Raw genomic sequence first — 26,592 nt, 5'->3', positions numbered from 1 at the left:
TATGAGTATCTTTGAGTATACAAATTTGTAGTTCTAACATGATATATATATTTCATCACCCATTTCAAATACAGAGTTAAAAAGTATTCTGTAACTTAAGGAAAGAGATGATATGGTTTCAGGGTATTTTAGTTAGAAGCTGTTAGAAGCTGTTAATTATATAAATTAATTATAATGTGTTTTATTATTAATAATGTGTTTTACCATTGAAGGAAGACTGCAGTGTCTGATAAGAAGAGAAACTAAAATGCATTGATTGTATTACTGTGTATTGGTATGAATTTTTAAAACATTAGCCCATTTAACAATCAGAGTGACCATTCACGGTAATAAAGCAAGATTGAGGGAATGATGTTTTAGCACAATTGAATTGTTTCAAACAAAGTATAGATGTGCATGGGTGCATGTACCCAATGCATGTATGCTGAGTGAGGACAGAAAGGGTCAGTCTGTGCTACTCTTCCTAGTGGAAGAAAATCATAGGTCTGCCCCAAAGACATTTGGAAGGTTGTGAAGCATCTGGCAAAGACTCTCCAAGCCTGAAAGGGGGTTGATCATGCATGAAATAAAGTGACTACGTCTTCCAATAACCCAAGATTGTCAAAGGTTAACTAGAAAAGGAAAGCTATGAACTGTATATTAATATGAAAGGAGACAAAAAAGATTGTAATCAAATAAAGTCAGAAATCTACAAGTTTGAAGAGGAACAAGGATATGATTTTGGAACTTTTGAGTTAAGTTTACCCATATATTCAAGAGCAAGAACGATTCAAGTAAAAATCTGGTCTGCTGTAGAAATGATTATTACCATTAATCACACATGACTAATATGAAGTTTAAAATATATAAATTCTGAACTTTCTGAATAGCTAAGTAGGTTAAATATCCAATTCTTGATTTCAGCTCAGGTCATGATCTCTCAGTTTGTGAGTTCAAGCCCCATGTCAGCATAGAGCCCTCTTGGGATTCTCTCTCTCTCTCTCTCTCTCTCTCTCTCCCACTATCTGCTCTTCCCCTTTAGTCCCTGTCTTTTTCTCTCTCACTCTCACTCCTCTCAAAATAAATAAATAAATGTAAACAAAAAAGAAAATTTAAATTCCTTTTTCACAATTATTTAGCTAAAAACTGAGAGAACTACAGTTTGGAAGTTGATCATACTAACTCCTTAGTTCTTTTGCATACAAAATATGAAGAAATGTAGAAGCTATCTTCTTTTGAAGGCTTTACAACATAAATCTAGATGTGAGTTTTTCATATAGTCTGTGTTGTTATTGAGATGCCACCATTAATCTGTTTAGAGTAGATAGTCTTCAGTAGTATCTGTTTAATAATAATGTGTTTTAGAATTAGCACTGTTGAATGAAGATTGTAGATTGCTTGAGCACAGAAACATAGGTGCACAGGATCACAAACAATTCGAGAAACACTGTTTCAATATAGCTTTCCTAATGACAAACTGTGAAAACAAAATAAAAGGTATGTAAATATATACACATACATATATTTACAAATGAATGCACATACTGTGTGTACATGTAATGGTATATTTTTTCAATGATTATTCTCACATCTGAAATAACTTCATTCTGAATGTTAGTGTAGTCACTATTAGAATATTTAATTTTTTAACATTTATTTTTGAGACTGAGACAGAGTGTGAGCTAGAGAGAGGAAGAAAGAGAGACAGAGACATAGAATCTGAAGCAGGTTTCAGCGTCTGAGCTGTCAGCACAGAGCCCGACATGGGGTTCTAACTCACAAACCATGAGATCATGACCTGAGCTGTCAGGCGCCCAACCAAATGAGCCACTCAGGTGCCCCTAGAATATATAAATGCTATGAAACATTTTACAGTAACTCAGAAAAAAAATGTTAGAGTTCCCTGTATTATATATATATCATATATATGCCCTGTATTATGTGAGGATTTTTTGCTTTGAATGTTATATTCTTTGTAATTTTAGCTTCTCTCAAAGTTAGCTAAGTTAAGGATATTTTTACTTTATTCTACAACCATCGTAAGTGCTAAAGAAAAATAAAATAAAGGAGAATCCAGTTTAAAGTATGTGCATACACACACGATTTTTCAAAGCATTCAACTTACTATAATTTTGTTTCATTTTCATGACTATTTTAGCTTCATGACAGTGTGGTCACTTTGTTGTGCTGTAACATTATCAGAAAATGCATTGTATATTGTTTAATTTATGCCACCTTTGAGACTTACCTAAGAAATATTTTTCTTCAGGAATCAACATAATTTCTCGTTTTGTTAATTGAGGTTAGTAATATGACCCTCAGGCTTTCAAATTGCCATTAAATACACTCTTTCAACTCGGGTAGAAGTGAAATGTATACATCTATAATATAGAAATTATAAATAATTATATATTTTCTATAATATAGAAATTATACATACAAATTCTATGGGAAAGGCCTGTAAAATATTAAAGGACTTAAAATAACTTATTTGAAGATAAAGGAATTACTTCAAAACAAAAACAAACAGGCAAACAAAAACAAAAACTCCCACCAGCACGTATCTTATCCTTTAGGAAAAACAAAGGTGAATTAAGCATATCTAATCTAATTATTTTCTCATATTTTACACCCCTTATGTATTATTTATATTATTGAAGTGAGAGAGAAAAATGGTTTCTTAACAATTACCCTGAAGAAGTCTAACAAATGATTTGTTTCTCATTTTGTCTAGCCCTTAACTTTTCTAACTATAATATCAATATAATATAATTCACCTTTAGGAAAACTTTCACAAAAACTATACAACTTAACCACATAGATGAATGAGTTTTAAGTGATTTACTGTTTTTTAAATTATTTCACTTTTAAAAGTGTTTCCTAAAGTTTAATCACTTATCTTTGGCTTTTTCTGGGGAATATGCCAACTGTTGTTAGCATTTTTACACTCTAAATAGTTTGATATTATTGACATGGTCAAGAGGGTAAAGCTAGTTCTCGGGTAAGTATTTACTCCTCTTCATCCTAGTCAGAAAAAACTACAGTAAAACCAAATTAAAATGTTCCTATGTATTTAAGCAGGGTTGAGTCTGGTTCCAACAGAAAATAGGCAGGTGGGCATTAAGATTCTGGAGTTAGATAAGACTACCTGCATTCTACAAGACACTCTCTCTGTACATTAACTTACAATGTTGAGATCCAATCCCCTCACCAATACAATGAGAGTAATAATCTTATTTTATAGGCTCTAGATGAAATTTGAATAAAATAATCCATGTTACAAGACAGGAGTTAAGAAAACCAAGTGCCATCAGAAGACATACTTATAAATGTAGATCTGATCCTGTGTACATTTCTTTGGAGCAACATCTTTAGAGTTAAACACAAATTTATTCTGGAACTCAGAGTTGGGTGGGGATGGGCTGTCTGGGAAGAGAGATGGGCTGTTACTGGAATCCTAGGAAGGGCTGCCATTGTACTCCAATGAGTACGTTCAGTCCTAGGAACTTCTGTTGTCGAATGAGTCTTCCAGTTGAGAATCTCAGCACTCAGCACAGAAGCTGCTTGCGCACGAAAGAGCAGTATCAGTTCTTTGGATGAGTGCCATGCACTGCTGGGAGTCCCTAGACAATAATTCCTCTTGACAGGGGTTTTGATTATAAGCATTCACATTCACTAGGAATGATTACATGCCTCTTTGGTGGCCTGAAGAACAAAAGATATTTGATTTTATATCAAATCAAATAGGGGTGATGGGGGGGTTTTAATTCTCCATGGGGATTACTGATGTTAGTCTCACAAAACTACCAATTTTCTAGATAAGCATGGACTTCTTGAGCCAGAGAGTATGACACAAATGAGAAATACTAGCAACAAATGAGTTAGGAAAAATAACAAAATAATAATAACCAAATACCCAAATAACCAAATAACCAAAACAAAAATAACCAAATAATAGCTGGTTTTCATATAGGGGTCAAGAGAAACATTTTACAAAATATATAATGCATAATGAACCATATAAACTATAATGTATACAATGTATTGTTATATAGTATATCTATTAAAAATAGGCATGTCATTACCATATAGATATAATTTTAAACACTCTGATGACTCAGAAAATTTTTTTGAAAATTTCAAACCAAACCAACAAGAAAGCCAAATCTTTTTTCTAAATCTAAACCCGATAATAATTAATATGGAAATAATAGTATGGCTAAGCCAATCTTTTTTTTTCCCCCTCCTGAGGAATACAGTTGTGGGTTTTATTTTGTTTTTTTCCTCCTAGTCCTGTTACCACTAAATCTACAGCTTGGAAGAAAAGATTGAGAATGTTCTCAGAAATCTGACTCAAGGTGATAATATTAAAGAGAAGAGAGTCTGATTAAACCCTAATTGTGCTAATTTGAAGTACATTAATTATATTGCAATAAAGATTAAGATTAGCAAAGTTTTATGCCCTGGGCTATGTAAACATAGGGTGACATTGCCATAAGGTATCTTTGGAGAGCTTTCTAACTGGTTTATTCAGAGTTACTCCGTATTCCCTTGAAATCTCACAATAGAAGATAATGATATATTCAGGTCCATAAGGAATACATGGAAAGAAAACAAGCCTCTCTTTTGAGCACAAAAAGACTCATTTATTTCAATATAATGTTAACGTGCTTGTTTACAATCAGAATGCTGAATCACATTTGTTATAGAATTTATAGTTAGATTGGAAATTCACAGAAACACATAGAAATCTGCTCCTAATCATTCACTGCATCAATGACAAAAATATAAGAAGTGTAGGAAGAGATAAAGAGGCACAGTACTTGGTTCCAGGATTATATTTGAAATTTGTGGAAAAGGTAAAATATTTTTACTTTTCTCCGAATATTGTTCAATACTTCATTCACTGGTCACACAACTGGGTCATAGTATTAACAGAGACACTAATCATATTTCACTGAAATTAATAACATTTATTTTTTTACTTAGTAGTAAAATAAACACTTTAAATAAAAATCTCAGTTCAATGGATATTTTTTCCAGTTTGTAGATATAAAACCGTGTATAATTTTGGTTGTATTGGGAAGGGTTCATTCAATACAGGGCAGGCAAAGGCACGAAGGAACCAACATCTAGGTTTGAACAAGAAAATAAGGCTCAACAGGAAGATAAAAAGTAAGATCATTAAAATCTTGCTGTTTGGTTTTTGTTTGCTTGTTTTGTTTCTAAATATTTAAATGAATCACGCCTTCAAGGAGCTTACAGTCTTAGAGGAATACAATGTAAGCCACAGTATGTCACCTATTTATAATAAAGAACACTAATTATTAGTGAAAGTATAGACAAAATATGTTTGTTAAGTGTTTATTTATTTGAGAAAGAGAGACAGACAGACAGACACACACACAGAGAGAGAGAGAGAGAGAGAGAGAGAGGAGAGGGCAGAGAGAAAGGGAGAGAGAATCTGAAGCAGGTGATGTGGGGCTTGAACCCATGGACAATTAGATCATGACCTGAATCTAAACCAAGAGTCTGGTGATCAACTGACTGAGCCATCCAGGTACTGACTGAGCCATCCAGGTACCCCAAGGCAAAACATTTTATTGTGGAAGAGATGGCAAAATTCTCATGCATCACAAGGGATATGTGATAATTCAGGCCGAATTTCTTGGAATGGAAAGGAGGAACAGCATAAAGAAAGATATGGTGGTGGGCAAATGTGTGTGCTTAAGAGAATGGAGAATATCACAACCAAAAAATAAGTAGTTTTCAAAGATATTTTTGAATATACTGATATTTAGAAATATTAATAATATATTTAATTACAAAATTTAGAAAATGATTTTAGGGAGGTCTGCATTAAAGCATAATCATTTTCTTTTTTTAAAAAAAATTAATGTTTTATTTATTTATTTTTGAGAGAGACAGAGTGCACTAGCGAAGGAGGGGCAGAAAAAGAGAGGGAGACAGAGAACCTGAAGCAGGCTCCAGTTGTGGCTCCAACTCACAAACCATGAGATCATGGCCTGAACTGAAGTCTCGTACTGGTGCTTGATCAACGGAGCCACCCAGGGACCCCCAAGTTATTTATTTATTTATTTATTTATTTATTTATTTATTTATTTATTTATTTTTGAGAGAGAGAACGCGAGCAAGAGAAGGGCAGAGAGAGAGGGAGACACAGAACCCAAGCAGGCTCCAAGCCCTGAGCTGTCAGTACAGAGCCTGGGATGGGGATTGACTCAGAGACTGAGAGATCAAGACCTGAGCTAAAGTCAAACGCTTAACCTACTGAGCCACCCAGTCGACCCAGTTTTAGTCACTTTAGAAAACTCATTTTGAAATACTCTTTGATTTAATTGTATGCAATCATCAACCATTTACTGAGCAGATACTGTACTGGATCCGGTTCTTTACCTGGAGATACAAGAGTGAATAGGCAGCCAAATACTTGTCTCTTTCAATGAAATATATATTCTAATATGGAAGAAAGACTATATCTCTTTCTATCTGTGCATCTATTATTTATTTGCATGCTCATATATCTATAAATGTGTATGTATGTGTATCCACAAGCAAATAAGCAATGGAAATTCAAATATTATTAAGTATCATAAAAAATAAAACCCAGAGGGGGTTGAAGCTTGTTGGAAAGTAAAGACAGAATGCATAAATGACTCCAGAAACCTGACTGATACAGAGAAACAAAGCTTGCAAAGACCTGAGGAAAGAGGACTGAGGCAGAGTTCTGAGCCCAGAATGAGTTTTTCTTGCTAAAGAGTGGAAAAACAGTCCTGATGGACAAACGCTCAGTAAACTTGGGGAAGGAATGATGACAGGTCAGGAAGGTCACAATTGAGATAGAAGCCAGTAGATCATTGCCTGGATTTTAGAATTGACTCTAAGGGCAGCTGGGAATTCACTGACTGGGGTGTTCAGAAGTGGCAGTGCTATGGTCTGACTTCTCTTTGTACAAGATCATTCTGATTGTAAAGCTGGAAGCAGAGGAGCAGTATTGAAAAGCCTACTGTTACAGTATAGGTGAGACATGAAAGAGCCTTGTAATAGGTGCAGTGGAAGACATGATAAGAATTGATCAGATTCTCAAATTGGATATGGATTTGGAAGATGTTTCCATTAAGATCTGCTGATGGATTGAATGTGAGATCAGAGAGAAAGACTGGAGTAATAATACTTTTTGTAGTTTGGTCTGAACACCTCAGTAAAAATATACTTAAATCCATTAAGAATTTTTTCCTAACATTTCCAAAAGATAATTTGTGGGGGGGCAGGAGAATGCCCTGACTTACTGCCCACTTCAGCTACCTTCTTCCATACATGGACACTGCCTTGAACTGCTTTCCCCTCTGTAACTATAATTCTAATTCTCATTTCCAGACTACAAAATTGACCCCTCCACCACTTTCATTCTACTGGTTCTGCTCTGTGAATACATTGAGATATCTAGTACATGGTCATGCCTTCTACTCTTAGATCAGCAATTTGTTCCTGGCTTTTTTCCTGGCTGTCTCTTTCCTTGATACCTCATGGAGCTTCTCTTGACTTAGAGCTTTAATTCCTTCAATTCTACTTTCAGCCACAGATCCTTGGTAAACCTCAATCTAGAATATATTTATGTTGACTTCCATTCTTCCCTTCTGTGGGAACAGTTGAACACTGATGGATAAAATCCTATAAAAGTTTTAATTAGTGGCTTTTTAAATTTGTGGTTTCCCATCTTCATTGCACAAATATTATTCAGTAGACTTTATATGTGTTCCTTGTCAGATCCCTCTCTCATTTCTATTCCCTTCAGGAAAATTTCTTAACAGTGTTTCCTAGTCTCTTAGAAGATGATACTGTCTCTACTATTCGGAAATTTGGCCTTTCTAAATACAACACTTAATCTATTACTCTGGTACCTATATACAATCTTATAGTCACAAAATTCCCCACGGCATTCATTCTATCCTAAGGGAGAAGATAGGCACTTCTCTCATCTCTCACATCTTATTAACCATTCTTAAGGTTTAGACAAATGTTAATTTACAAACCTCATGAGTACTCTCTCAGCTCTCAAACTTGTCTTTTTGATTAACTATATCTTTCACCACCAGACTAACCTCAATAAAACATGGTTACATCCATGTTCAAAAACTTCCAACATTTTCTTGAAGTCTTTTGGTACATTTCTCAATTTCTTCATCTGGTTACTTAACACTCTCTGTAACCTTACTTAATGATAATTATCTAATGCTATTTCCTCCACTCTTACTCCAATATATAAACTCCCAATTCATAGATACTTTCTTTTTTTCCATAACATTTTGTATTTTTATTGTTGTTATTTTAACAGCTATACTTGGTCAATTTCAAAAATTTGGGAAATGAATTAAAATCAAGAAGTCAGCATTTAGAGCCTTGTAACAGTTAAGAATGTTACAAATAGGTGAAGATTATCAACAATTGCTAAATTATGGAAAAGCCCAAATGCCTATCGACTGAATGGATGAATTCATAAATGATGAATGAATAAAAAAGAACTTGTGTGTGTGTATATACATGTTGTGTTGTGTGTGTGTGTGTGTATATGCATACATACATACAACGGAATATTACTAGCCTTCAAAAAGAATGAAATCTTGCCATCTGCGAAGATATGGATGGAGTATTATAATATATAATATAATAATATAATATAATATATAATAAATACTAGAGAGTGTTATGCTAAGCTAAATAAGTCAATCAGAGAAAGACAAATACCATATGATTTCACCCATATGTGGAATTTAAAAAACAAAACAAATGGGGGCACCTGGGTGGCTTAGTCGGTTGAGCATCCGACTTTCGATTAGGTCATGATCTCGCGGTTGGTGGGTTCGAGCACAGCGTCGGGCTCTGTGCTGACTGACAGCTCAGAGCCTGGAGCCTGTTTCAGTCTGTGACTCCCTCTCTCTCTGACCCTCCCCTGCTCACGCTGTCTCTCTCTCTCTCTCCTAGAAATAAATTTAAAAACAACAACAACAACAAAAAGAAACAAAACAAATGAACATAATGGTGGGGGAGGGCAGTGAAGAGTGGCAAATCAAGAAACAGGCTCTTAACTATAGAAAAGAAACTGATGATTACCAGATGGGAGGTGGACGGGGGGGTGGGTGAGTTAGGTGATAGGGATTAAAGAGGGCATTTGGGATGAGCACCCGGTGTTGTATGTAAGTGATGAATCACTGAATTCTATACTTGAAGCTAATATTATACTGTATGTTAACTAACAGGAATTTAAATAAACACTCTGGGGGAAACCTCAGCTATGTAAGAGGCATAGCACTAACTGCTATGGATAAAATAATGAATGGGGTAGGCCAATGCTTTACTATTATTAAGCTCACAGACCACTTGAAGAAACAAGTGGTTATATTTCAACAATTAAATACTTGGTACCCAGGTGCAGAGGACTAGGGAACATGCTGGAAGGAAAAATAACCCAAAGTGAGGGGTTATGGTGGGGTGTCAAGGGGTTTGAAGATTAAATGCCAATGAAATTATTGTCTACAGCATGAGAAGAATGTATTAAATAAAAGAGAAATGGCAGTGAGGAAACACCAAGTGCTTTCCAATGTGTTTAAGAGAGTATGGAAATTAAAACCTAGTTTGGCTGAAATGCAGAGTTAAAGGTGAGAGATGAAGTTGAACAAATAATAATGTTATTGTATGGCATGTTAAGAAGTTTGGATGGTAAGACAAAACATAGGGAGGCTTTGAGAATGAAAAAATAATAGGGTCAGATTTGCCTTTTTATATCAGTTAATTTTGCTGATATAAAAAGGTAGAAAAAGGAAGAAAAAGGTTCCAGGGGCTTAAAAATGGGGGCAAGAAGTTGAATTAAGTGGAATTCTTATTAAAGGCAATGGTAGCATAAATAAGGGTAGAGACAATGGGGCTCTAAAATACTCTACCTTGTGGATACATAAAATTTAATTTAACCACCCTTCTTGTTTTGTGCATTTGTATTCTGTCTGCTGAATTTCTAAGAAGAGTATAAAGTATATAATATTTCTCACATGTATTTCTCTTCATTGTTTTCCCACAGAATATCTCATAACACTGTATTTACATGGCCCACACTGCCAGAAATGCTGACTGGCAGAGTACTGTTTAGCAATGGATAAATACTCAGGTATATACCTACAATAATGCAAGTATTTGCTTTATAGCCCATAGATATTACGCATCTATTGCTAAGTTCCCCTACAAAGATGACATATTATGTTTTTTGAAAATACAACATTGAAGGTAATATTACAACTGAATATTCTTAAATATAATTTCTTCATTCAGTGATTTGTATGTTATATTTGTAATTTTTTGTGTTGATACCATCTCTGTACTGGTTCTGCTAGAGGGTATTATATTCTGTTCTCTTGACAGAAATTCTAAATGATAGTTTGGTAGCATCATTCAAATTTTAAAAAGTTGATATTAATCCTCATTTGACATGGTACCAAAAACTCAGCAGGCCAGTGTTTAGGGGAAAAAAAACCCACTTCAGATAGTGTCGTATTTTTCATGGGTAGAGGTTGTTTCTTCCTTCTGGCTTCTTGTTAGGGAAGCAGCTGAAGGATTTAGGGAGAAAACTTCAACTCATTTCAAGCAGTCTTTGGAAGTTGCTTTCTCACTTTAATTCTCTGATGATAAATGTGGTATAATAATAAATGACAGCAAGATGGAAAGAAAATATATAAATACATAGAATAAACTACTCCAGACAATCTGATCAATGCATGTGTCTGTGGCTAAGAAATCATTTCTCCCTTGATGCAAATTTAGTTCATTCTATCCCACTGAAAAGTAATCTGACATCATTAGTCTTTCTTTACCTGGTAAAACTGACATAGCATACGCAAGAGAATTCAATTTCCTTCTTTAGAAAGAACTGTAATACAGAGATCAAATTGAACTGTCAATGAGAATGAATTCTTTATGCAAATACTTCACATTTGATGAATACTGTATAAAAACATTTTAAATATACTTTCGAAAATCTTATAAAATATATCCCTTTTTTAAAAAGTAGTGGTATTTCATTTTTGCTTTCAATAGTTAAAATAGAATACAACAAAGATAAAAAATAATTATTTCACTTACAAATGAATATGAAAGATAGACTTAAATATATAATTACTGGGCAATTACTAGTTTGGGTATAGTATAAGAAGTTCATTATTTTCTGTTAGAATTTCAATTTTTAAAGAAGTAATAACATCACTACCCAAATCAGCATGTAATGTCAATAGTCGATGTGTGCAGGAATGATCTCAAGAAGTCACTTTAAGAGGAACTGAAATTCTAAAGAAAAATTTAGACTTCGAAAGTTTTAATTATTGTCCCTTCTCTCTTTTCTGAAAGTAAGCAGAGAATTTACTAATGTACTTTTTTTTGTAACTTAAGCTGTATGAAAAATAAGTGATAACACTACGAATGAGTGGAGAAAATGTATGTCATAAATTCTCCACTGAGTTCAAAATATTCTATGTACCAAGTGCTGTGATAATGCCACATATTGATTTGATTAAATTGGCTCCCATATGTAATAATCTCTAAATACATATGAAGCTCCTTTTATAGAAATCCCTACTGCTCATCTATATTCAACAAAGCAGCCTGGCATTTTTCTATCAGTTATGACAGTTAAATATTCATATTTCAATACAAATAAAATTGCTGTATATTGTTAATTGTTACAGGTAAACAGGCAAAACAATAGAAGGGCACAGTATTAGGAAATGAATGGTTGTGCTGAGAATCAATAAATGATCTTGTTCAAGGTAATAATGATAATAGAATAGGTGGGTTTATGTCAGAGGATAGAAAACCTTGGATTGCAGTCAGACTTTTACTACATGTGATGATAGATCAGGTTTGTTTGTTTTATCAAGGAGTTTCAACATCGAAACGGTGTAGGAGTATGAATATTTGTATTCAGCTCATGGAGAAAGTCAACACAGAAAAAGAAAGGGGAAACGCAGAAGAATCAGTTAGAGTTTGTTGCACTAGTTATAACAACAGAAATCGAGTACACAGAGATGCTGAATGAGATGTGCTAGGCATGCTGACAGTGGAATTGACAGATTGGATATGATGCCAGCAGGCGAAGAGGAGTGTCAGAGAAATTCAGCCTGGATAAGACGGATAAGAGTGTTTGCTTTTTCTGGTTCTGGATTTCTGTGAGAAGTGATTTGTCTTCTTATGCCCAGATCGCGATCTCCCCAAAATCCCAAGACCACCAAGGAGTCCGAGTCACTTTTGCAAAAGCAAAGTGTGTTTATTCGGGCTTAAGCTTGGGCTCCCAGACCTCACCAATGCAGTGGATCCTTGCTGAGAGCCTCGAGCAAAGGCAGAGTAGGGTTTTTATGGGGTTTGTGACGGGGGAGCTACAGAAGTTGTGGCAGAGGAACAGTGATCCAATAATAATTATTCAACATCATTGACAGCGGGTTTGACCATACACATTGTCTAGAGTATTTGTTACTTTTGGCGGGATCCAACTACAACGTTTAGAGTACCTTTAAATTCAACCAATCACAGAGCAAGCCTGGGGTCTTGTTTGGCGACTAACGGGTTAACTTTAACATTAGGTAGCAGGGTCCTATCTATAGTTTCTATCTTTAGGCCTCTCCCTTAGTAATGTGGAGGGTGGTCGCTGGCCTTTCCTGATTGGGTGCTGCAAGGGTGGTTTCTCCTGCCTTGGGCAATGTGTAACTGCCTGATAGTTTCGGGGAAGCTGAAACTTAGGCCTTCTAGTTTAGAGGGGAAACTTAAAGCCTGTCATGGAGTCAGTTTGGTTTAGACTTGTGTCCTTACAGCCTCGCTTTCTCATTCTTCCCTGCTCCACTCTTGAGAAGTAGAGTTCTTTATCTTGTTTGTAAATTTACAGAGTATAATTTGGCCAGCTTGTCACTGCTCCACTCATTTTCTCCTGAGATCTGCACAGCTGCCAGCGGGGAGCCTACTTAGCCGCTCTGGCAGGAGCTTAGATTCTGCCGGAGAAGGATGTCAGCACTGCTGGGACTGGTCTGGCCACTTCCGTGGTCAGGATTTTCAGGACCATTAGGCTCACACATTAAAAGCCATGCCTTTCAACCTTAATTTTATCAGTGGCAAAAAGAAAAGCCTCTGTTGTTTCTTGCTAAAATTTGTTATAACTTCAGTGGGGAATAGAAATCTTATTTAGGTGGACCCTCGCTGCCCCCTGAAGACTCCAGGAGCAGTGCCATTTTTTTTCCTGTAGGTTAGCTTGATATTGGACAAGGTATTTCATATTTATCTTTTAGAAATAGACTACTTCAAGTACATCCTAAAATGCCTTCCAATCCAATGAGTTACATGAAATCCTGAGGGCACTATGGGAGTCACCAAAGGATGTTATGACGGGGAATAACATATGTATTTCAGATTCATTCTGACAGTAATATGTAGTTGGCAGGCAAGGTTCCGTTATTCACTAGCTTTGGAGTCATGTGGAACAGACTTGAAATCCCATCCCTGACTCTTACTGGTTATGTGGCTAGAGAAAAGTCATCTGAAGCCATGTGAAGTTCAGTTTATCCATCACGATAATGGACTTATCTCACAAGTCCTCATGAGGATTAAGTGACATAAGTGTAGCACTTATTCCAGAGCTAAGTATATAGATTAAAGACAGTTATTAATAATGAATGGGACAAACCAAGCTGAATGTAGGAGGAAAGGTACAGAGCTTGTGCAGTAAACCAGAGTGAAATTGTTTAAAATATTAGCAAGAGTGAATACTAAGTTCAATTTTGGTTATAATATGTTTGTAACATTGTTGAAATATCTCAGAATAGATGTCCAGCAGTAAAACATATAACAGGTGGAAGAATGTTACAGGAACCATAGATATATAGAGATACATAGTAATAAGAGTAAAACCTATGGATTTTTGCAAGTGGGCCAAAGAATTGAACATAACATGAGATGAGAATCAAAATGTTTCCCTAGAAAAAAACTGGAAAGTGAGAAAGAAGTCAATCAAAAATGGGTCTCTACAGCATTTTGGCACTTAGTACATATTACCTAAACAATGAATGTATTTTTCAGTGTAGCCTTAACATTAGTTGCAGTGTAATGAAATTATATTTTATACTGACAGAATGTAGTGATCAAATTAAAATGTAAAACATTTTTAGTTACCTATGCATTTTTCTTCCTTCATATTAAATTGCTTTCAATGACTTTCTAATATCAAGTGATTTACACTATGCTATGCAGGACTAGTACAAGATCAACCCATTTTGCTGTCTATTGCAGTTGGGCAAGTAAAGGAAGATAAAAAAGCTGAAAAATGGTGATTTTCACACTTATTAATTTGTGTTATATACCATTAAATGTCATTTTTTTACTCTATGCTAAGCTCTAAAGATAGAAGAAAGGAGACCCTGAAAGTAAGCATCAAGTGGGATTTACACTTGGCTAATAAGATGTCTTCTTCCTCTCTTATTTGCCTCTGGAAATACTGAATTTATTGTTAATTCAAGAAGAGAGAGAAAAAAATAGAATGAGGTATTCCATGCTTTAGTTAAAATCCCAACCCTTTGCTTTATCATTTGAGGGTACTTATAAAGTGATTTTGGTTTCATAAACATACATTTTATATTTATATACATATTCATTGTGAATTTTACAATACTATTATATTTTCATACTTATTTGCTGTCTTGAAATTGTATTTCAATTATCATCTATTTCTCTATTTCAATTATCTCTATTTCCCATAAATAGATTATATTATCTTTCAAAATTAATACCCTAAGTAATACAAAGTATTAATATATTTAATTTACCAATGTCCCAAATCATTAATTGCTAATTGACTTAATGAGTACTTTCTATGCAACAGACACATGGATATTTGAACAAAAGCATAGAAAAACAATTTGAAAATAAAGAAATATAAATATTTTAACTATGTGTGGATATTGTGTTTCACATTAGAACTAACTGAATACATTAAAAATTTATATATACATTATTTGTACGTAAGTATTTGGCTATCATATAAACAATGAAACATTGTATTAATGTTTGACAGGGAGTGAAATTAATGGGATGTTAAACTCTTTCCTGAGGAGAAGGTCTCAGTTGGTTTTTGGAACCAAAGTTTATGGGTAACTCTTGTTCCTATTTTGTATTACTTCTTTCCTTTCATGAAGGACTTTTAAAAATTATTTTCACACAAGTAATATTTAAGTACCCCATTAATTTTTTTGTATATTAAACAAAAAAATGTAATATGCTAAGATATTTACTTCAGGCTTTTAAAGTACAAAACTTAATACTGTATATTAAATATTGTAAAGTATTAATATGACTATAAATATATTAAATATAGTACAGTATATTAAATACTGACTATAAGGATTTACATACAACATAAAGCAAAGTAAGAGAAGCACAATAGAAATCTCTGCCTATAGTATACTGTTTACTATATTACAAAAACAAAAACTGCATCAAAAAGGATAAAGGTAATTGGCCCAAACTTTAATCAAATATATATATGTACATATGCATATATATAGACATGTGTGTATTGTGTGTGTGTGTGTGTGTGTGTAAATATATTTAACTGATATAGCCTTTTCTAAAATTAGGGAAATCGTTAAATAAACATAGTTTCAAATGAAATAAAAATACAACATCTACAACAATGTGCCTCTTAACACCCTTCCCCCACCCATCCATCATTTTTTTTCTTGTATCCCATTTTCAGTGTATTGTACCAATTAGATGGCCAAGCCGAAAATCTAAGTGTTACCTTTTCTTTCTTTTACAATATCCAATTAGTTAATATCTATTATAGATCTTTGTTTCACAGTATGACTAGAACTTGACTTTTTCTTCAAAATCACTGAAGTCTTTTTAGTTTAGTTGCCTTTCATCTTTCACCCAGTCCTGTCTAAACCTTCTTACTCTTCTTTCTGTCAAATAATCCTCCACTTCTTCACACATCTAATTTCCACAGTATTGTCAAAGTGATTTTCTTTTCTTTTCTTTTTTAAATTTTTAATGTTTTATTTATTTCTAGGAGAGAGAGAGAGACAGCGTGAGCAGGAGAGGGTCAGAGAGAGAGGGAGTCACAGACTGAAACAGGCTCCAGGCTCTGAGCTGGCAGTCAGCACAGAGCCCGATGCGGGGCTCGAACCCACGAACCGCGAGATCATGACCTGAGCGAAAGACGGACGCTTAACCGACTAAGCCACCCAGGCGCCCTGTCAAAATGATTTTCTAACAACTTAGTACTATTATTAATTTTGTGGTCCTATTCTTTCAATGATTCTTTATCATCAACTGGATAGTATCTAAAAACATTAGCATGACATACGTGGTGGAACGTTCTGCCTCTTCCAGGCATCTTATCTTATTTATGTACAATCTATCTGCAATAAGCCATTCTAATTCCTTAATGCAACATCCTTTCACAATTGTGTGCATTTATAAATGCTAGACCTAGGGCCTCTTCTGGGATATGTCCCGGACCGTACTTCTTCCTCTGGTCTCACAAACTATCATTTCCTTTAGCAACCTTCTTTGGTCTCCTGGGCAGATTTTGACAGTGTTACCCTAGTATTCTATGTCATCTCAAACAGTAATAATTGGACTGTGAAAAGGTAATGAATGATGCTTCTTTCACTGGCAGCTATGATGAAGAATGTGGTAATTATGTGAAAATGTTTTAGACATAAAAGATACAGCGAGTGATAACTATTAAGGAGGGAACATATATTAAAGTTATGAGAATATTGTCTTTATATTTAGGCAGATCACAGATTACTAGTTGAATAACAAGCTTCTTATCTAAACTTCAGTTTCTTTACCAGCAACAGAGAAATAATGCTGCTCTTGCAGACCTGCTGACTCTCCCCACTCATCTAGCTCTAAGTCCTGATTATTCATTCAAACAGCAGTGATTCACAGCCAAGGGAGAATTTGTTCTCCAGGGAATTTTTAGCAATGTCTGAAGACCTTCCTGGTAGTCACAAACTTGGGAGTGTGACCGGCATCTAACAGCAGAGATCAGGGATGCTGATAGACATCCCTCAATGCACAGCAAGGCCCTCCACAACAAAGAATTATCTAACTCAAAATATCAATAGTGCCAACATTGAGATACCATGATCTAATGATCAATCGTGGGTATCTCAGACACTGTGCCAGTTTTAAAATATCAGCATACGGCATTCTCCTACATAGGTATTTTGCCCAGATTATATGTAGTTTAAGTTGATATATATATTACATTATAGTTTCGTGCTTGGACTTCTCTCTCTCTCTCACTCTCTGTCTCCCTTTTTATTGTTAAGCAATGTATTCCAAATGTCTGAGAGAAGAAATGTCTGGCTTATACTTGGCTCTCAATAAGTTCTTAATGATATAATAAACATCACTTAACATTTCTGAGCCACTGTTGTTTCTGTAAAATAAGGCTAACCATCCTTAACTACAGGTTTTATTAGGAATCGATTAATTAAAGTAAGTGTTAGACACATTACAAGAGCTCAATACATATTAATTCTTTTTCTGTCTTCATTTTAGCGAATAATTTTCTGCATGAGAAACATCTCAGACAGCTGGATGCTAATCAAGTGGACTAAATGGGTCAAATTTTTCACCTATGAAAATAAGCCCAAAAAGAATGACAGACATGAGAGAGTAAAACTTGTTGATGCATAAAGATGCCTTAATAATATGTAGATATGTTTTAAATCAGTAATTTTATTTAAAAATACATTACAATTTAATTTCTATTAAATATATGTGCATCCTCATCTTTGAAAAACATAGGCTTGGAAAAGAAGCATTATATTCACATTATTTTTTCCAAGTCAAGAATAATCGACTACTGTATAAATATAGATTAGAATCATTGTTTCAACCAAGTTTATGTACAACCATCCAATTCCTAAAACATGAAAAACATAAAAGTCTCATTTTTTAAAAAAATGTTTTATTTATTTCTAGGAGAGAGAGAGACAGCGCGAGCAGGGGAGAGTCAGAGAGAGAGGGAGTCACAGACTGAAACAGGCTCCAGGCTCTGAGCTGGCAGTCAGCACAGAGCCCGACACGGGGCTCGAACCCACGAACCGCGAGATCATGACCTAAGCGAAAGTCGGACGCTCAACCGACTAAGCCACCCAGGCGCCCCTCATTAATGAATTATAGTTGTTTGGTATTATAAAGAATTTTTATAATGAGATTCATTAGCCTGTGCTATATATGTTAATGTAGGTTTACCCCACCTAATATATGTAGAATATAACAGATGTTAGCTACATAGTCTCTACATCTTTGCATTTTCAATAATGAAAATTTTCATATACTTATTTAACTATGTTCAATTTTCAAAATCAAGAATAATATCTGAGTTTGTTTCTAGATAAATGAATTCTTAATCTGAAGGAAATCTAGTATTGAAAAATTTTATTTGCGACTTAAAAAAAATTATTGCAACAATCACTGCAATCGAGATGGTAAATTTGTTCAACATTTTAAATGTTTTGTTTATTCTTGAGAGAGAGAGAGAGAGACAGCTTGAGCAGGGGAGGGTCAGAGAGAGGGAGACACATGATCTGAAACAGGCTCCAGGCTCTCAGCTGTCAGCACAGAGCCCGACGCGGGGCTCCAACCCACGAACCGCGAGATCATGACCTGAGCCGAGGTCGGATGCTTAACCGACTGAGCCACCCAGGCGCCCCTGTTCAAACATTTTAAAAAGCAACACAGTAAAGACAATGGACAGTTACCTAATATGCTCTGTATAACATAAGACTACATATATTTCCACATAAAATAGTTAGGACATTTCCTGATATATTATGTGGTACATTAATTATCTCTCTTAATTAATATTGTCTATCTTCAGGGAAAAGACTCAGCTATCGAAAGTTTAGCAAATTCTTGTTAAGGGTTTATATGACGACCTGCAGCCAGTCTGATTTATCTATTTTAAAAAATTTTTTTAAATGTTTTATTTATTTCTGAGAGGGAGAGAGGCAGCCTGAGCAGGGGAAGGTCTGAGAGAGAGAGAGAGAGACAAAATCCAAAGCAGGCTCCAGGCTCTGAGCTAGCTGTCAGCACAGAGCCCAACTCGGGGCTCAAACCCACAAACAGTGAGATCATGACCTGAGCTGAAGTCGGACACTCAACCGACTAAGCCACCCAGGGGCCCCATTTATTTTTAATATAATGAATATATAAGTTGAATTTATGATTAAGCATGGTTCTTGCTTCTATTATCTGTGTGTCTTTGGGAAATTTACAAACATCACAGTATCTTACTTATTTCATCTGTAAAATAAGGATAAATATAGTGCCTGTCTTACCAAGTGGGTGAAATGAGTAATTTGATTCTTGGAAAGTACACAGAAAAGTGTCTGGCAATCATAAATGCACAGTCTGGAAGCTATTATTATAATCATTATTCAAGAATGTAATAAAAGTAACTTTTTAAGCCACAAAACTGTTACTGTTTGTCCATTTGACAACGACACATTTTATTCAAACAAAATATATTACTTTGTAGAAAAACAAATTTTATTGAATCCCAAAGGGCCTTTCATAGCCTAATGTGGTGACTTTAGGAATGCTTAAGAATCCATTCAAGACCTTTATAAAATTTCCTGTTCCTTCTCTCTTTTCTGAAAGGATTTAATTCAGAAAGTACTGTGCATGGTTGTATCTATGTTGTTCGATTTCCTGGTTGGATGGTATATATACTGTTCACCCAGAATACACACACACACACACACACACACACACACACACACACACACACTGTGTAATTTCTACAATTTCTATTTAACTATAAAAGCTGCTTGTTCATTTTATAGGCTTGGTTTTTCTTCTATTCTGTTTAATAACTTCGTATATATGTATATATATATATATATAAAATATTTGCTTGAGATTATATATCTGCAGAGATGATTACTTTGGTTCTCACTCAAGTTTCTCTATTACGTTATATAAAAATATGTATTTTTAATTTGGATATATATTTTTTTCTTTTCTCTGTGGAACTATATAGAGGCCTAAGGTAAAATATTGTAAAGAAAACCTTTGTACTATTTGCCCTTTCCCAGCACTGTCATCCCAAACCTCATTTAAAATGGAATCACTGAGGTTTTTCCATAGTGTGGCTATCATTTGAATTAAAACCAAAATCTCAGAAGAAAGATAGTATATAATTATAAATTTTTTTAAATTTGTTTTTAGAGAGACAGAGAGAGAGAGAGAGAGAGAGAGACAGAGAGACAGAGAGACAGAGAGACAGAGACAGAACCTAGGAGAGGCAGAGAAAGAGGGAAAGAGGGAATCCTAAGCAGGCCCCATGTTGTCAATGCAGAGCCCCACATGGGGATCAATCTAATTGTGAGATCATGACCTGAGTGGAACTCAAGAGTCGGATGCTTAAGGGACTGAGCCACTCAGATGCCGCATAGTTATCATTTTTAAGAGTACTTCTTTCCTACCTACTGCCAAGATTAAGATAATTTACTTATGGCTTCCTTTCAAAAGTAGATATATTTTTGGCTCAAGGAAATAAAAATGTTAACATTAGGTAAGGATGTTCTATCAGATTTTCCTTTTTAACAAAGAACTTTTTGCCTAAAAGAACCGAAAATAGGAAAGTTCAATATCCCCAGATTTGGCCAATGTTTGCTGATTAACTAGTGGTCTCAGAGTTTGTTTACAATTTTGGATTCCTGCTATTATTTGCTTTTAACTTATGAATACTGCCTCTTTTTTTTTTTCTTGCCACTTAATTTATTGATTTATGAAAGTGTTTTCGGTTTTAGGTGACATTCATGGAATTATGTTCTATTTGGATGATTGTTTATATAATCTGTTGCATCATAAAGCCACAACTGGAACACATTTAATTTTTAATTTTATAAATGTTCAAGGGCGCCTGGGGGTCTCCCCTGGGTGGCTCAGTCAGTTAACTGCCTGACTCTTTATTTCAGCTCGCCTTTGGCTCAGGTCATGATCTCATGGCTCATTGGATTGAGCCCTGAGTCAGGCTCAGACCTGAGAGTCGGGTTGGGATTCTCTCTGACCCTCTGATGCTCACATGCATGTAGTATGTATTCCCTCTCTCTGTCTCTCTCTCTCTCTCAAAATAAACTTTTTTAAAAAAGGAAATGTTAAATTCATTCACATCTTCTCATTTCTGGCATAAAACTACTCTTGAGAGTCTAAAGTTATGAAAATAAGAAATTTGTTGTAATTTTGTTGCAAGTTAAATGTTTTAATAAAAACAAAATTTTAGACATAAAATCAAAGAAAAATAATTCCTATTCCTTGAGTGACATGCAAATGTAAAAAGAAGACCTTGAATTATTACATAAATAATTAAAATATTTTTTAAACGTTTATTTATTTATTTTGAGAGAGATAGAGGGTGTGCACAAGTCCCAAGCAGGCTCGATGCATAGTCCAACATGGAGCTCGATCCCACCTTGAGATCATGACCTGAGCCAAAATCAAGAGTTGGAGTCTCAACCGACTTAGTCACCCACATGCCCCTCATCAACAATACTCTTAAAGATATTTCTGTAGGCAAACTTACGGCTTTATTTTGAGTGTTTTATAGAATGTGTATACAGCATTCAAATGATTTTTGGACACATTTTCTAAATTATCATCAGGAGGAAACATAAAAGTATATTTGACCAGTGCAAAAACATTAAATAAAGAAAAAAGTTTCAAGAGATAATTAAGGTAACACTATATGCTTTTGTATCACATTTATGTAAGTTGTGCCAATAATTATCTCTATTTGAATAGCACTCTACGGCAGCTAAAATAGTCATATCTTAAAATAAATCAACTAAAAACAACAAAAAAAGTCTATGCTACGGTGCAATGTTTAAATGTATTGTTCAAAGTGACTAGTAATGAAAACATTCATTTTATAGTAATTTCAATTTTTTTATTATAATATTTATTTTATTTGAATTTTTATATAAAACACTTTCTCCTATATATTGTTGCACAAAATGCATAGGACTATTATAAACAAGAAACACATGTAACAGTGTGTTTGTACTTGTATTTACATATAATTATATTGTTAATATATTAGAGAAATACTATTTTACCCAGTAAGTGGGAAAATAATTCTACCTTAAATGAACATTTAAATTTCCCAATCTTTACTACTTAAAAAATTGTTTAATAATATTCTTGTTTTGTGTAACTTACTAAAAGTGTATCCAATGCTCAGTTTTGTTAAGTGCATTTTTATTTGTATTTAAACACCTCTGTATATTTATGTAGATTTATGAATATATTTCTAGTTCTAATGAAGAGTAATATGACCTTTTTCTCCCTTACCTTTCCTAGTTTGGTTGTAATTATGAGAATAATGTGTATATACATGCACTGTAGTTTGATAAACTGAGAAGCTCAAATACAAGAACCAATCATGATGATTGTGCAAATATTTTGGAGGATTATTTTTACTTTAGCAATCCATGTAATTTCCTTGATTCTTCATTTGAAGATCAATTCATGCAAAGAACACCACAGAGGAGGTGATTGTATGATCTTTTGGTTTTGGTCAACTGGGATAATATAAACTGTGTAAAGGGAATAAGCTTTTTGATTTACTTACATTTTGCATCCTCCTAAAGCAAACTAGGAAACCTAACAATATCAGCAAAACACATATTTTAAAGCCAAATAGAAAATAGAAAGACAAAACATGGGCTGGGAAATTTAAGATAAAAATAATAATATGGGTAATGAGGTTCTGATTTCAAAATGTAATATAAAATATCCTAGCTGTCAACATGAGAGGTGAAACATTAAGCTTACTGATGCAATATTCCTGCAAATATTACATTTTACTCAATCTAAATGTCAATTCCTATAGATATTAAATGTAAATGAAATTAATGGTAATGATAGCAAATTCTAGAAACTTCCTCCCTCTATAAAATCTCTTATAAGTTTCTATTGATTATTTAACATGGATATTATCATCCTACACTTACAGATGATACCACTGGACTCAGAAATTTATATTTTCTGGTGGTTCTCAATTTCTTCTACAATAATGACCTCTCCCCTAAATATTAGATTTATATTTTGAATTGTCCACTCAAAATCTCCATTTAAATATGATACACACTCTAAAAGACAAATTGTGGCTTTCTGTCTGTCCTGAATTTTCTCTTTTTCAGTCTCTCCTTGGTCAAGAAATAGCCAGTTGATTTCTGACATCTGAAACTTTGATGTTACCTTTGTTTCGCCCCACCCTCACCTCATATTAGACCAGCAGCAAGTCTCATTGGATTTACTTGCAAATTATATTCAGTCCAAGAAATTTTCCTCACCCCCACTGCTATCACAATAGGGGAAGCCAGCATCCTTTCTCACCTAGTGAATAGACTTTTGATAGCCTCCTACCTGGGACCCTATTTTTCTGCTCTCCTCAAACCTGCAAATTAGTAATCCACAGGTTGAAATGGCACAGGTCTGCTTATATGTGGATTTTTTTTTTTTACAGTACAGCACAGAAAATGTATTTCCTCTTCCTTATGATTTTCTTAAACATTTTCTCTTCTCCAGCTTACTTTATTGTAAGAATACAGCGTATAATATGCATAATGACAAAATATGTGTTCATTGACTATTTACATTATTAGTAAGGCTTCTGGGTCAATAGCAGGCTATTTAGTAAAGTTTGGGGAGACTTAAGAGTTACATGTAGACTTTCGATTTTGCTGTGGGTCAGTGACCTTAACTCCCAGGTTGTTCAAGGGTCAACTATATAAATCTATTCATTGTACTTCTTTAGGCAAAACATTCCAGTGACTTTCTCTCACATAAAGGGATAAATTGAGACTGTTCAGAAGCCTCTGCAAGAGTTCCTTTCGTGCAGCTCTCCGACATCATCTCTATTCAGACTTCTCTTCTCCACTCTTCTCTACTTACACACACCATGTAGTAATTTCCTGACATGTGCTGTATGCTTTTGCCTCAGAAATTTTTCAATGTTTTTTACATTTTGCTGTGAACTTTTTTTAATTGATCCTCACATGGCTAGCACATCTCACTTCATTCAATTCTCCGCTCAAATTTCTTCGTATGTGAGGGACCATCCAAAGCCTTCTCCCCCGGGACACTTCCCTATCAGTTACTCTTGCTTACACGTACCGCTATTATATTTAATATTTATTTATTTCCTTACAGGCTACTTTGTGTCACTAGAATGTTAGTTCCATAGAAAGAATGGAGTATTTCTCCTGCCTGATTCTGAATACTGCAATTTCCTAAATGTTAATTTTCATGAACGCTTAATGATTAATTGGTAACCATGTCAGCAGGCATTCTTTCAAGATCCTTAATCACATTGACAAACCTCTTTCTATATATGGTAATATTTATCCTGCTCACACATTGGGTCCTGAATATCTTTTGTAGGGCCATTATTTTGTCTATACAGTGATAAAACACAAAGCATAACTACTAAATATAATAGAACCTTGACTCAGCTTTTTAATATTTGTCTTTTTAAAAATATAAGCTAACACTCACATATTGTTAAACTGTAAAGCAGTATAGACACTCTGAAAACAATCAGGCAATCTCTTAGTAGTTAAATATACACTTACCATATGACCTAGCAAATCGACTACTAGTTATTTACTTTGGAGAAATAAAAACTTATATCTACCCAAAATCCTGTACTCAGATGTTTATAGTCGTTTTATTCTTATTCACCAAAAACTCAAAACAACCTAACTGTCCTTTGGTAGGTAAATGGATAAACAGACTGTGATATGCATATGATGGGACACCACTCAAAAATAAAAAGAAACAAACTATTGATGTCTAAAAAATCATAAATGAATCTCAAAGGAATTATGCTGGTGAAAGAATCCAGTTTCAAATGGTCCCATACTTATGATTCCATTCATGTGACATTCTGAAAAGAATAAAACTATAGGGCAAGAGGTGAGATCAGTAATTACTCTCAGGTAGGGATAGGGAGAGGGGGTGAACACGAATAGTAAGCAAAGGAAATTTGGGGTGAATAAAGGAACTCATCTGTACCCTGATAATGAAGATGGTTACACAAATCTATAAATGTGGTAAAACTCATAAAACAGTACAGCAAAGAAAATAAAAACATAAATTTGACTCTGTATATTTTAAAAATATTAACCTTACAATGTTCTATGATATGATAATTTGTGATATTGCTGAGGAATAAGACTTAAATTTAATGGCTTTGATTGGCAAAAGCAAATAATTTCGGCATTTAGTATATCCAGCCAATAGTATGATAACTGTATTTCAATACAACATGTTGGTTACTCACTATGCACACACACTACACATACAACACAGATGTTTCTGGGTTAAATTATATGCTGAAGTTGCACCAGTAAACTTCAGGGCTTAAGGGTTCAAGAGTGTTTGGTAAATATCTATCTATCTATATATATAGATATACACACATATATGTGTGTGTGTGTATATTATTTTAAAGAACACAGTATACTGATTACATGGGACAGCATATAAAACAGTAACACAAAAAACAGGTATAGAGACAACTATCTTTCTCATCCACATTTAAGTTCTAGAAATAACTATTTAAATCAATGCTTATTTTTTGGATGCCAAACTTTGAACCCCATTTCTTGTTTTTTTAAAATTCTGACAGCACTATCCTGTTGCTCTAAATACCCCTCATGAAGAAATACACAAGTCCTGCATTTTGTTTTGTTTTGTTTTCCTTTATATATATATATAAAGGAAAATATATAAATATATATAAAACATATATATAAAATATATATATAAATAATATATATAAAAATATATAATATATATATATATTTTTATTTCTAGGAGAGAGAGAGAGAGAGAGAGAGACAGCGTGAGCAGGGGAAGGTCCGAGAGAGGGAGACACAGACTCTGAAATAGGCTCCAGGCTCTGAGCTGGCAGTCAGCACAGAGCCCGACGCGGGGCTCGAACCCACAAACCGCGAGATCATGACCTAAGCGAAAGTCGGACGCTTAACTAAGTAAGCCACCCAGGCACCCTTTGTTTTGTTTTCCTTTAAGGAAAGAACACGACTTGTTCTTTCACGGGCTTATCTCAGGCCATCTGACTCCATTATAGTCACAATAGGTGTTACACATGCAAACATAATATTCTCTGTTATAGTTAGGGTCAGAAAATACTTTTTCTTCTATTTGCTTTCTCCTGCCTGATTCTTTGATTCTGAATACAGCAATGTCTTAAATGTTAATTTGCATTAACCCTCAAAGCTTATTTATTAACTATGTCAGCAGGCATCCAGAGGATTTAATAAAATGACCTCAAACTAATATTTGACGTTAGTACTTAAGTGGGTCAGACCCTTTTCTTTCTGATCACTTAAAATTCCTATTTGATTAGACACTTTTAATATAGAAATATATAGCTGCTTTACAAATGGTCAAAGTGGTGTTTTAATATTTATTATATTTAATTAAATAGTATTCATTATAAAAATTCTTTTCCAGCTT

General features: G+C 34.3%; 1 protein-coding gene and 1 long non-coding RNA gene across 2 annotated transcripts in view; one reads left to right on the top strand and one right to left on the bottom strand.

Moving 5' to 3' along the window:
• The window catches only part of LOC120239988, a 59,643-nt gene extending 49,485 nt beyond the window's left edge, over positions 1 to 10,158 (top strand). The window contains exon 2 of the long non-coding RNA XR_005530550.1: positions 10,073 to 10,158. This is a non-coding gene — a long non-coding RNA (uncharacterized LOC120239988). The remainder of the gene's footprint in view (positions 1 to 10,072) is intronic.
• The window catches only part of FSTL5 (follistatin like 5), a gene marked incomplete at its 3' end in the record, with an annotated part of 488,681 nt that overhangs the window by 222,758 nt on the left and 239,331 nt on the right, over positions 1 to 26,592 (bottom strand). The gene's annotated exons all lie outside the window — the stretch shown is intronic.

This window comes from Hyaena hyaena, unplaced genomic scaffold (genome assembly GCF_003009895.1).
Source record: "Hyaena hyaena isolate Hyena2069 unplaced genomic scaffold, ASM300989v1 scaffold_244, whole genome shotgun sequence".
Lineage (NCBI taxonomy): Eukaryota > Metazoa > Chordata > Mammalia > Carnivora > Hyaenidae > Hyaena > Hyaena hyaena.
Note: the sequence above shows the minus strand (reverse complement) of the source record. Positions and strands in the feature narration are given on the sequence as shown.